The 9512-nt window shown below is 46.3% G+C and overlaps 1 non-coding gene across 1 annotated transcript; it reads left to right on the top strand.

Moving 5' to 3' along the window:
- The first annotated feature begins 4368 nt into the window (after positions 1–4368).
- On the top strand, positions 4369–4441 carry TRNAR-UCU (transfer RNA arginine (anticodon UCU)). The gene has a single exon. It is a non-coding gene; the product is annotated as a tRNA-Arg (tRNA).
- Positions 4442–9512: the final 5071 nt, after the last annotated feature.

Here is a 9512-nt window from a genome sequence, read left to right as displayed (position 1 = left end):
AACACTTCCTCTCCACCAGTTTACTTCACACACACACCAAACACTTCCTCTCCACCAGTTTACTACACACACTCACCAAACACTTCCTCTCCACCAGTTTACTACACACACCAAACACTTCCTCTCCAACAGTTTACTACACACACTCACCAAACACTGCCTCTCCACCAGTTTACTACACACACCAAACACTTCCTCTCCACCAGTTTACTACACACACCAAACACTTCCTCTCCACCAGTTTACTACACACACTCACCAAACACTGCCTCTGCACCAGTTTACTTCACTCACCAAACACTTCCTCTCCACCAATTTACTACACACACTCACCAAACACTGCCTCTCCACCAGTTTACTTCACTCACCAAACACTGCCTCTCCACCAGTTTACTACACACACTTACCAAACACTGCCTCTCCACCAGTTTACTACACACACACACCAAACACTTCCTCTCCACCAGTTTACCACACTCACCAAACACTGCCTCTCCACCAGTTTACTACACACACTCACCAAACACTTCCTCTCCACCAGTTTACTACACACACTCACCAAACACTGCCTCTCCACCAGTTTACTACACACACACACCAAACACTTCCTCTCCACCAGTTTACCACACTCACCAAACACTGCCTCTCCACCAGTTTACTACACACACTCACCAAACACTGCCTCTCCACCAGTTTACCACACTCACCAAACACTTCCTCTCCACCAGTTTACTTCACACACACACCAAACACTGCCTCTCCACCAGTTTACTTCACACACTCACCAAACACTTCCTCTCCACCAGTTTACTTCACACACACACCAAACACTGCCTCTCCACCAGTTTACTTCACACACTCACCAAACACTTCCTCTCCACCAGTTTACTTCACACACACACCAAACACTTCCTCTCCACCAGTTTACTACACACACTCACCAAACACTTCCTCTCCACCAGTTTACTACACACACCAAACACTTCCTCTCCAACAGTTTACTACACACACTCACCAAACACTGCCTCTCCACCAGTTTACTACACACACCAAACACTTCCTCTCCACCAGTTTACTACACACACCAAACACTTCCTCTCCACCAGTTTACTACACACACTCACCAAACACTGCCTCTCCACCAGTTTACTTCACTCACCAAACACTTCCTCTCCACCAATTTACTACACACACTCACCAAACACTGCCTCTCCACCAGTTTACTTCACTCACCAAACACTGCCTCTCCACCAGTTTACTACACACACTTACCAAACACTGCCTCTCCACCAGTTTACTACACACACACACCAAACACTTCCTCTCCACCAGTTTACCACACTCACCAAACACTGCCTCTCCACCAGTTTACTACACACACTCACCAAACACTTCCTCTCCACCAGTTTACTACACACACTCACCAAACACTGCCTCTCCACCAGTTTACTACACACACACACCAAACACTTCCTCTCCACCAGTTTACCACACTCACCAAACACTGCCTCTCCACCAGTTTACTACACACACTCACCAAACACTGCCTCTCCACCAGTTTACTTCACTCACCAAACACTTCCTCTCCACCAGTTTACTACACACACTCACCAAACACTGCCTCTCCACCAGTTTACTACACACACCAAACACTTCCTCTCCACCAGTTTACTACACACACCAAACACTTCCTCTCCACCAGTTTACTACACACACTCACCAAACACTGCCTCTCCACCAGTTTACTTCACTCACCAAACACTTCCTCTCCACCAATTTACTACACACACTCACCAAACACTGCCTCTCCACCAGTTTACTTCACTCACCAAACACTGCCTCTCCACCAGTTTACTACACACACTTACCAAACACTGCCTCTCCACCAGTTTACTACACACACACACCAAACACTTCCTCTCCACCAGTTTACCACACTCACCAAACACTGCCTCTCCACCAGTTTACTACACACACTCACCAAACACTTCCTCTCCACCAGTTTACTACACACACTCACCAAACACTGCCTCTCCACCAGTTTACTACACACACACACCAAACACTTCCTCTCCACCAGTTTACCACACTCACCAAACACTGCCTCTCCACCAGTTTACTACACACACTCACCAAACACTGCCTCTCCACCAGTTTACTACACACACCAAACACTTCCTCTCCACCAGTTTACCACAATCACCAAACACTTCCTCTCCACCAGTTTACTACACACACTCACCAAACACTTCCTCTCCACCAGTTTACCACAATCACCAAACACTTCCTCTCCACCAGTTTACCACAATCACCAAACACTTCCTCTCCACCAGTTTACTACACTCACCAAACACTTCCTCTCCACCAGTTTACTACAATCACCAAACACTGCCTCTCCACCAGTTTACTTCACACACTCACCAAACACTTCCTCTCCACCAGTTTACTACAATCACCAAACACTGCCTCTCCACCAGTTTACTTCACACACTCACCAAACACTGCCTCTCCACCAGTTTACTACACACACTCACCAAACACTTCCTCTCCACCAGTTTACTTCACTCACCAAACACTTCCTCTCCACCAGTTTACTTCACTCACCAAACACTTCCTCTCCACCAGTTTACCACACTCACCAAACACTGCCTCTCCACCAGTTTACTACACACACTCACTAAACACTTCCTCTCCACCAGTTTACTTCACTCATCAAACACTTCCTCTCCACCAGTTTACTTCACACAATCACCAAACACTTCCTCTCCACCAGTTTACTTCACACACTCACCAAACACTTCCTCTCCACCAGTTTACTTCACTCACCAAACACTTCCTCTCCACCAGTTTACCACACTCACCAAACACTGCCTCTCCACCAGTTTACTTCACACACTCACCAAACACTGCCTCTCCACCAGTTTACCACAATCACCAAACACTTCCTCTCCACCAGTTTACTTCATACACTCACCAAACACTTCCTCTCCACCAGTTTACTGCACACACTCACCAAACACTTCCTCTCCACCAGTTTACTTCACTCACCAAACACTTCCTCTCCAACAGTTTACCACACTCACCAAACACTTCCTCTCCACCAGTTTACCACACTCACCAAACACTGCCTCTCCACCAGTTTACTACACACACTCACCAAACACTGCGTCTCCACCAGTTTACCACACTCACCAAACACTGCCTCTCCACCAGTTTACCACACTCACCAAACACTGTCTCTCCACCAGTTTACCACACTCACCAAACACTGCCTCTCCACCAGTTTACCACACTCACCAAACACTGCCTCTCCACCAGTTTACTACACACACTCACCAAACACTGCCTCTCCACCAGTTTACTACACACACTCACCAAACACTGCCTCTCCACCAGTTTACTACACACACTCACCAAACACTTCCTCTCCACCAGTTTACCACACTCACCAAACACTGCCTCTCCACCAGTTTACTACACACACTCACCAAACACTGCCTCTCCACCAGTTTACCACACTCACCAAACACTGCCTCTCCACCAGTTTACTACACACACTCACCAAACACTGCCTCTCCACCAGTTTACCACACTCACCAAACACTGCCTCTCCACCAGTTTACTTCACACACTCACCAAACACTGCCTCTCCACCAGTTTACTACACACACTCACCAAACACTGCCTCTCCACCAGTTTACTACACACACTCACCAAACACTTCCTCTCCACCAGTTTACTACACACACCAAACACTTCCTCTCCACCAGTTTACTACACACACTCACCAAACACTGCCTCTCCACCAGTTTACTTCACTCACCAAACACTTCCTCTCCACCAGTTTACTTCACACACTCACCAAACACTTCCTCTCCACCAGTTTACTTCACACACTCACCAAACACTTCCTCTCCACCAGTTTACTTCACACACTCACCAAACACTTCCTCTCCACCAGTTTACTTCACTCACCAAACACTTCCTCTCCACCAGTTTACCACACTCACCAAGCACTTCCTCTCCACCAGTTTACTTCACACACTCACCAAACACTTCCTCTCCACCAGTTTACTACACACACTCACCAAACACTTCCTCTCCACCAGTTTACTACACACACTCACCAAACACTGCCTCTCCACCAGTTATAAGCATCACTGTACAGTTTACAGTCTTGTTTTCAGAAGCGTTACCAGCCTGAACGCAGATTAACCACACACACACACACCTCCCTGGGTGTGCCTCTTTAACAGTTCAGTTTCATCTTAGCCACACTCGCTACACTCGTCCTCGTCAATACGTACGCTATTATTAGAGGACATACTTGCGAGAATTCACAAATGTATTCCTGAGATCTTCAAGCGAGTCCCTGTGGCGCAGTGGAAAGCGCGTTGGACTTCTAATCCAAAGGTCCCGGGTTCGACCCCCGGCAGGGATGAGCCACTGAGATGAGCATAATAATCCATAAACACCTCATCCTTACGAGGCAAGAAGTGAATATGATGTATGTTCCTAAACCTTCAGGCAGCGGCATATTTTACTAGGACGAGTTTAATTTGGTTAATGCTTTTATGCTTCTTAATGTGAGTGTATGTATGTATTCATGTTGAGTGCATGTATGTGTTTGTGTGCGTGTGTATTTACTACTCGTATCTGCAGAATAGACCTATTAGCTCTTGGACCCCGCCTTCCTAAACAATTTATTTTTCAACTGTTATGTCTACTACATAGACATACTTAAACTCGCGCGCACTCACACACACATCTCCACGAAGCAGCCCGTAGCAGTTGTCTAACTCCCAGCTACCTATTTACTGCTACATGAACAGATGCATCAGGGTGAAAGAAATTCTGCCCATTTGTTTCTGCCTCTGCTGGGATTCGAACACGGGCCCTAAATACTACGACCCCAGAGCGCTGTCCGCTAATCCATAAACCCTCATGTACTCACCTAGTTGCACTCACTTAGTTGTGCTACTGCTTCCCTTGAGCTTTGACTCTTTGGTCCCGCCTCTCAAACGTCAATCTACTCGTGTACAGATTCCTAAGCTTCTCGAGCTCTATCATATCTACATTTAAAACTGTGTATGGAGTCAGCCTCCACCACATCACTTCCTAGTACATTCCATTTACTAACTACTCCGACACTGAAAACGTTCTTTCTAATGTCTCTGTAGCTCATTTGGGTACCTAGCTTCCACCTGTGTCCCCTTGTGCAGGTACCACCAGTGTTAAAAAAGAAATTCTTGTCTAAACTGTCAATTCCTCTGAGAATTTTGTATGTGGTGATCATGTCTCCTAGTGCTCTTCTGTTTTCCAGCGACGTGAGGTCCAGTTCACTAAGCCTTTCCTCGTAAATGATGCCTCTTAGTTCTGGGACTAGCCTAGTGGCATACCTCTGAACCTTTTACAGCTTCGTCTTGTGCTTGACAAGGTACGGGCTCTATGCTGGGGCCGCATACTCTAGGATTGGCCTTACATACGTGGTATTCAAGGTTCTGAAAGATTCCTTGACAACCTGTCCTCTTAAAAAGAACGTCGCTTTTGGCCGTTTGCCCATATGGCCGAATATGGACGTAATTTGAAAATGAAAAAAAAATAAAAATAAATTTGGGATTTTTTTTCAACAACAGTAAGTTAAGGGTCCTCTGATAGGTTAGGTGGGCAGGAAATTCTCATAAAGTTTCAAAACGTTATGAAAAACGTTAAAGGAAAGTTATCTCTTCTAAGCTTGCCGAGTAAGCCGGACGACTCAAACAGAAAACGGAACAGTACGTCACTTTTGTGAGTCGATTTCATTTCAAATTACGTCCAAATTTGTCCATAGCGTGCATACGAGCCAAAAGTGACGTTATTTTTAAGAGGACGGGTTGTTCTGAAGGCTGTTCTGATGTTAGCCAGTCTCTCAAATGCAGCAGATGTTATTCTTTTCATGTGGGCTTCAGGAGGCAGGTTTGGCGTGATATCAACTTCTAGATCTTTCTCTCTGTCCGTTTCGTAAATGACTTCATCCCCCATTCGGTACTCAGTGTCTAGACTCTTATTTCCAACACCTAGTTTCATCACCTTACATTTACTTGGGATGAACTTTAGTAGCCATTTGTTGGACCATTCATTCAGTTTGTCTAGGTCATCTTGTAGCCTCTACTATCTTCCTCTGTCTTAATCCTCCTCATAATTTTTGCATCATCAGCAAACATTGAGAGGAACGAGTCTATTCCCTCTGGGGAATAGACTCGTTCTATTAGGAGGGGACTGTGGGTCTCCATCGTGACGCCTCACCACTCCGAGGCCTCCCCCTTCACAGTGACTCGCAGTCTTCAGTTGCTTAGGTACACCGTTATCCAGTGACGTTCCTCCTCTTTCACTCCTGCCTGCATATCCAGCTTGTGCACCAGGGTCTTATGTGGTACTGTGTCAAAGGCAATCCAAAAATATGCAGTCTGCCCACCCCCACTCTTTCTTGCACGATTTTTGTTGCCTGGTCATAGAATTCAATTAATCCTGAAGAGGCATGATTTGCCATCCCTGAACCCATGTTGATGTTGTGTTACAAAGTTCTTTTGCTCCAGATATTCCACTAGTTAGTTTTTTTTTTGCACAAGCTTCTCCATCATCTTTTTATTTATTTATTTATATATTTATTTATTTATTTATTTATTTATTTATTTATTTATTTATTTATATATACAAGAGTTCCTACATTCTTGTATAGCCACTAGCATGCATATTGTTTCAGGCAAGTCCTTAATCCTAATATTCCCCCAAATACGACCAGCCATACGCAATATCTTGCATGATATTGTTGGGGGTTTCACCTCTCTATTATTCTCTACCCTTACTCCGGGGTGAGCAATAGTTACGCTCAAGGTAACTCACCATAGCCCTGCGGGTCTTCCCTCGATCCTCACGGCGCCACTGCACGCCAGGAGAGTCTCCCAGTCAATCTTAACGGCCTCTTATTAAGAAAGAGTGAGAACACGACTCGATCACATCGACTGTCGTGTGCCCTCCCCAACAATAGGGCTCTACGGTTAATCACAAGGTCGCCAATTGGTGTTTAAGGTGGCCAATAACACCATCAGTGGACTGGTGTATTCAGTGGTAGCCTTGGCAAGGTCATACTCAAAGATCAGGAATCAGGCAGGTACTTGTTGTTATCACTCTATGCTTACAGGTTTAGTATAGCCACAAGATCAATGGAGGGGATGATAAAAACACAAAGAGAGTTTTGTATTTTACTTAAAATGTATGAAAGATGTCACAAGGCCACACAATAATTGATAAATCAACTGATCCTGACTCGGCCGGTAATTCCCACGGATATTATGCGACCGCTAGAGGGCAACACTCTCCCCTCCTCATCAAGTGTCAAGAACAGCTGATCGCAATGGTCACTCCGCGCGAAATTTGCTTGTTTGCTAGATTCACGCGCGCGGTTTCTTTAAATTCTCCAATATTACTAGAAACTCGCACACTCTATATTGGCACAAATAAACCGAATTACTTAGTTACACTGTACTCAGGCTCAAACAGTCTTTTCTACAATCAATTCTACAATGATTCACTGTAATGGTCTTACACTGTTATTTATCCAACAATATATTATGAAATATTTACACGGGAGTTTTCAGTACTTTCTCTCGTGGGCGATAACGCAATAATTCACTGTACTCGCAAATGATTATTCACTGAATGAACATAGACATATATATGGTATATAAATCAATCATCAATACATGGAAAATAAATAGTTTCTGGGCACATAGCCTAACCTCCAAATACTGGCATAATATTATATATAATTTACCACTATATGTTCATATCAAAATCTATAGAAAGATATACACAACACAGTAAATTTATCACTGGTTCCTGGTGCCTGTACACACCAATAATCAACATGAATATTACAAGCACTCTTGATAGTACTGTCTAGCACCCTGGTGCTTTACCATGACATAAGTGAGACTTGCTCACGACATATAAAATCTTCAGGCTAGATAATATAGCCAAATAATATAGCTAACTAAAGGGGAATGGGGAGGGAACTAGAACCACCTACTTCACCCTATCCTCCGATGAGAGTCGAGATGTAGCTCCTGGTCCTCGTGTCGGGAACGCCCCCACACTACACGTCGTCGTGTCCTACCAGAGCCTCTCGTCGTCCCACCGTTTAGCGCGTCGTCTCCGTGCCTCCTCACTGCAGGTCCGTCCTCCTCCTTGACTTCTTGAAGGTTGGAGTCGGTCTCCTGGCCGTCGTCTTCTCCCAGCAACGGCTGTCGCCTACGTCTCAGCTACAGTCGTCCGGTTCCCCAAATAGTCCTCTCTTCCTCAGCTACCCAGTGGCTCTGTCAGCCACTACGCTGTCACGAACTGGTGAATTGCCACAGACGTCAACATACGTCACTGCACGGCTTCACTGCTACTGGCACAGTACCTGACTGGAGCACTTGTTGCTCAAATAACCGTCAATTCCCTCTTCTGGTTCAACACATGAACTAGGGAAGACTTCTCAGAGTACTGGCGGACTTCAGGTGACGCGTAAATCCACGGTAGTGGGAAACAGCTGTCCGACAGACAAGACCACTCGTCGCACGTCCGACCTCTATGACGTGTCGTGTCTGACTGCTGGCGCCAGCCCGGCGCGCTGGCCGGACCCCCTTCCTTCGTGACGTCACTTTCGCCACGGAATGTTTTCATTGGCTCCCGGTGCCACATTGCTGTCGGTGACCAATCCGGTGCCACTGACGTCACACGGTTTTGGCGGGAGATCAGGGAAGCCAGCGCCATCTTGGCTCCCTAAAGGGCCTAAACCACAGGCCAAAATATTACTATTTCACAAATTTCTCGGCTCTCCGAGAACACTTCACTCTCTCCCATATATCAAATTGTAGCCTGCAACGTAGAGAACGCTTGGGAAAAGTAGACATGACTCTTACTGCAGGCGTGGGAGAATTATAAGGGGGGGGAACTCCGTCACATACCCCTCCCCTTAAAATAAGAGTCATGTCTGTTTAGTGTATGCGGGATAGGGCATCCGCTACTACGTTGTCCTTCCCCTTGATCTGTTTGACCTTGATCCTTGTCAGACTCTCAGTGCGGGTGAGACTGGTGCCGTTCGCCCTGGACCACTTACTTTCCTCCTCCGGGAGTTCTCGGTCCCTCGGTACACTCAGACCCGTCTTCCGCTGGGTTTCTCGGGACCTCTTTCCGTCCTGCTTGACGGCTCTTCCTTCCACAGTGAAGAAAGGTCTTAGGCGGTCTGCGGGACACACCTGTTTCTTTCGGGGTCCATCCGGCTTCCCAATCTCGTACGACACTGGACCCAACCGTCGCAGCACTCGGTATGGTCTCTTGAACCGCGACCTGGTCACTCTACCTTTACCTGGCAGCACAACCAATACTTTGGATCCGGCCTGAAAATCCCTCTGCGCAGCTCTCCTGTCGAACCACTTCGACATCTTACGTTGCGCCTTCTTCAGGAGCTTCCTAGCCAGTCCCTTCGC

The sequence above is a fragment of the Procambarus clarkii genome, chromosome 6, assembly GCF_040958095.1.
Source record: "Procambarus clarkii isolate CNS0578487 chromosome 6, FALCON_Pclarkii_2.0, whole genome shotgun sequence".
Lineage (NCBI taxonomy): Eukaryota > Metazoa > Arthropoda > Malacostraca > Decapoda > Cambaridae > Procambarus > Procambarus clarkii.
The sequence above is the reverse complement of the archived record's forward strand: the minus strand, read 5'-3'. Positions and strand labels throughout refer to the sequence as shown.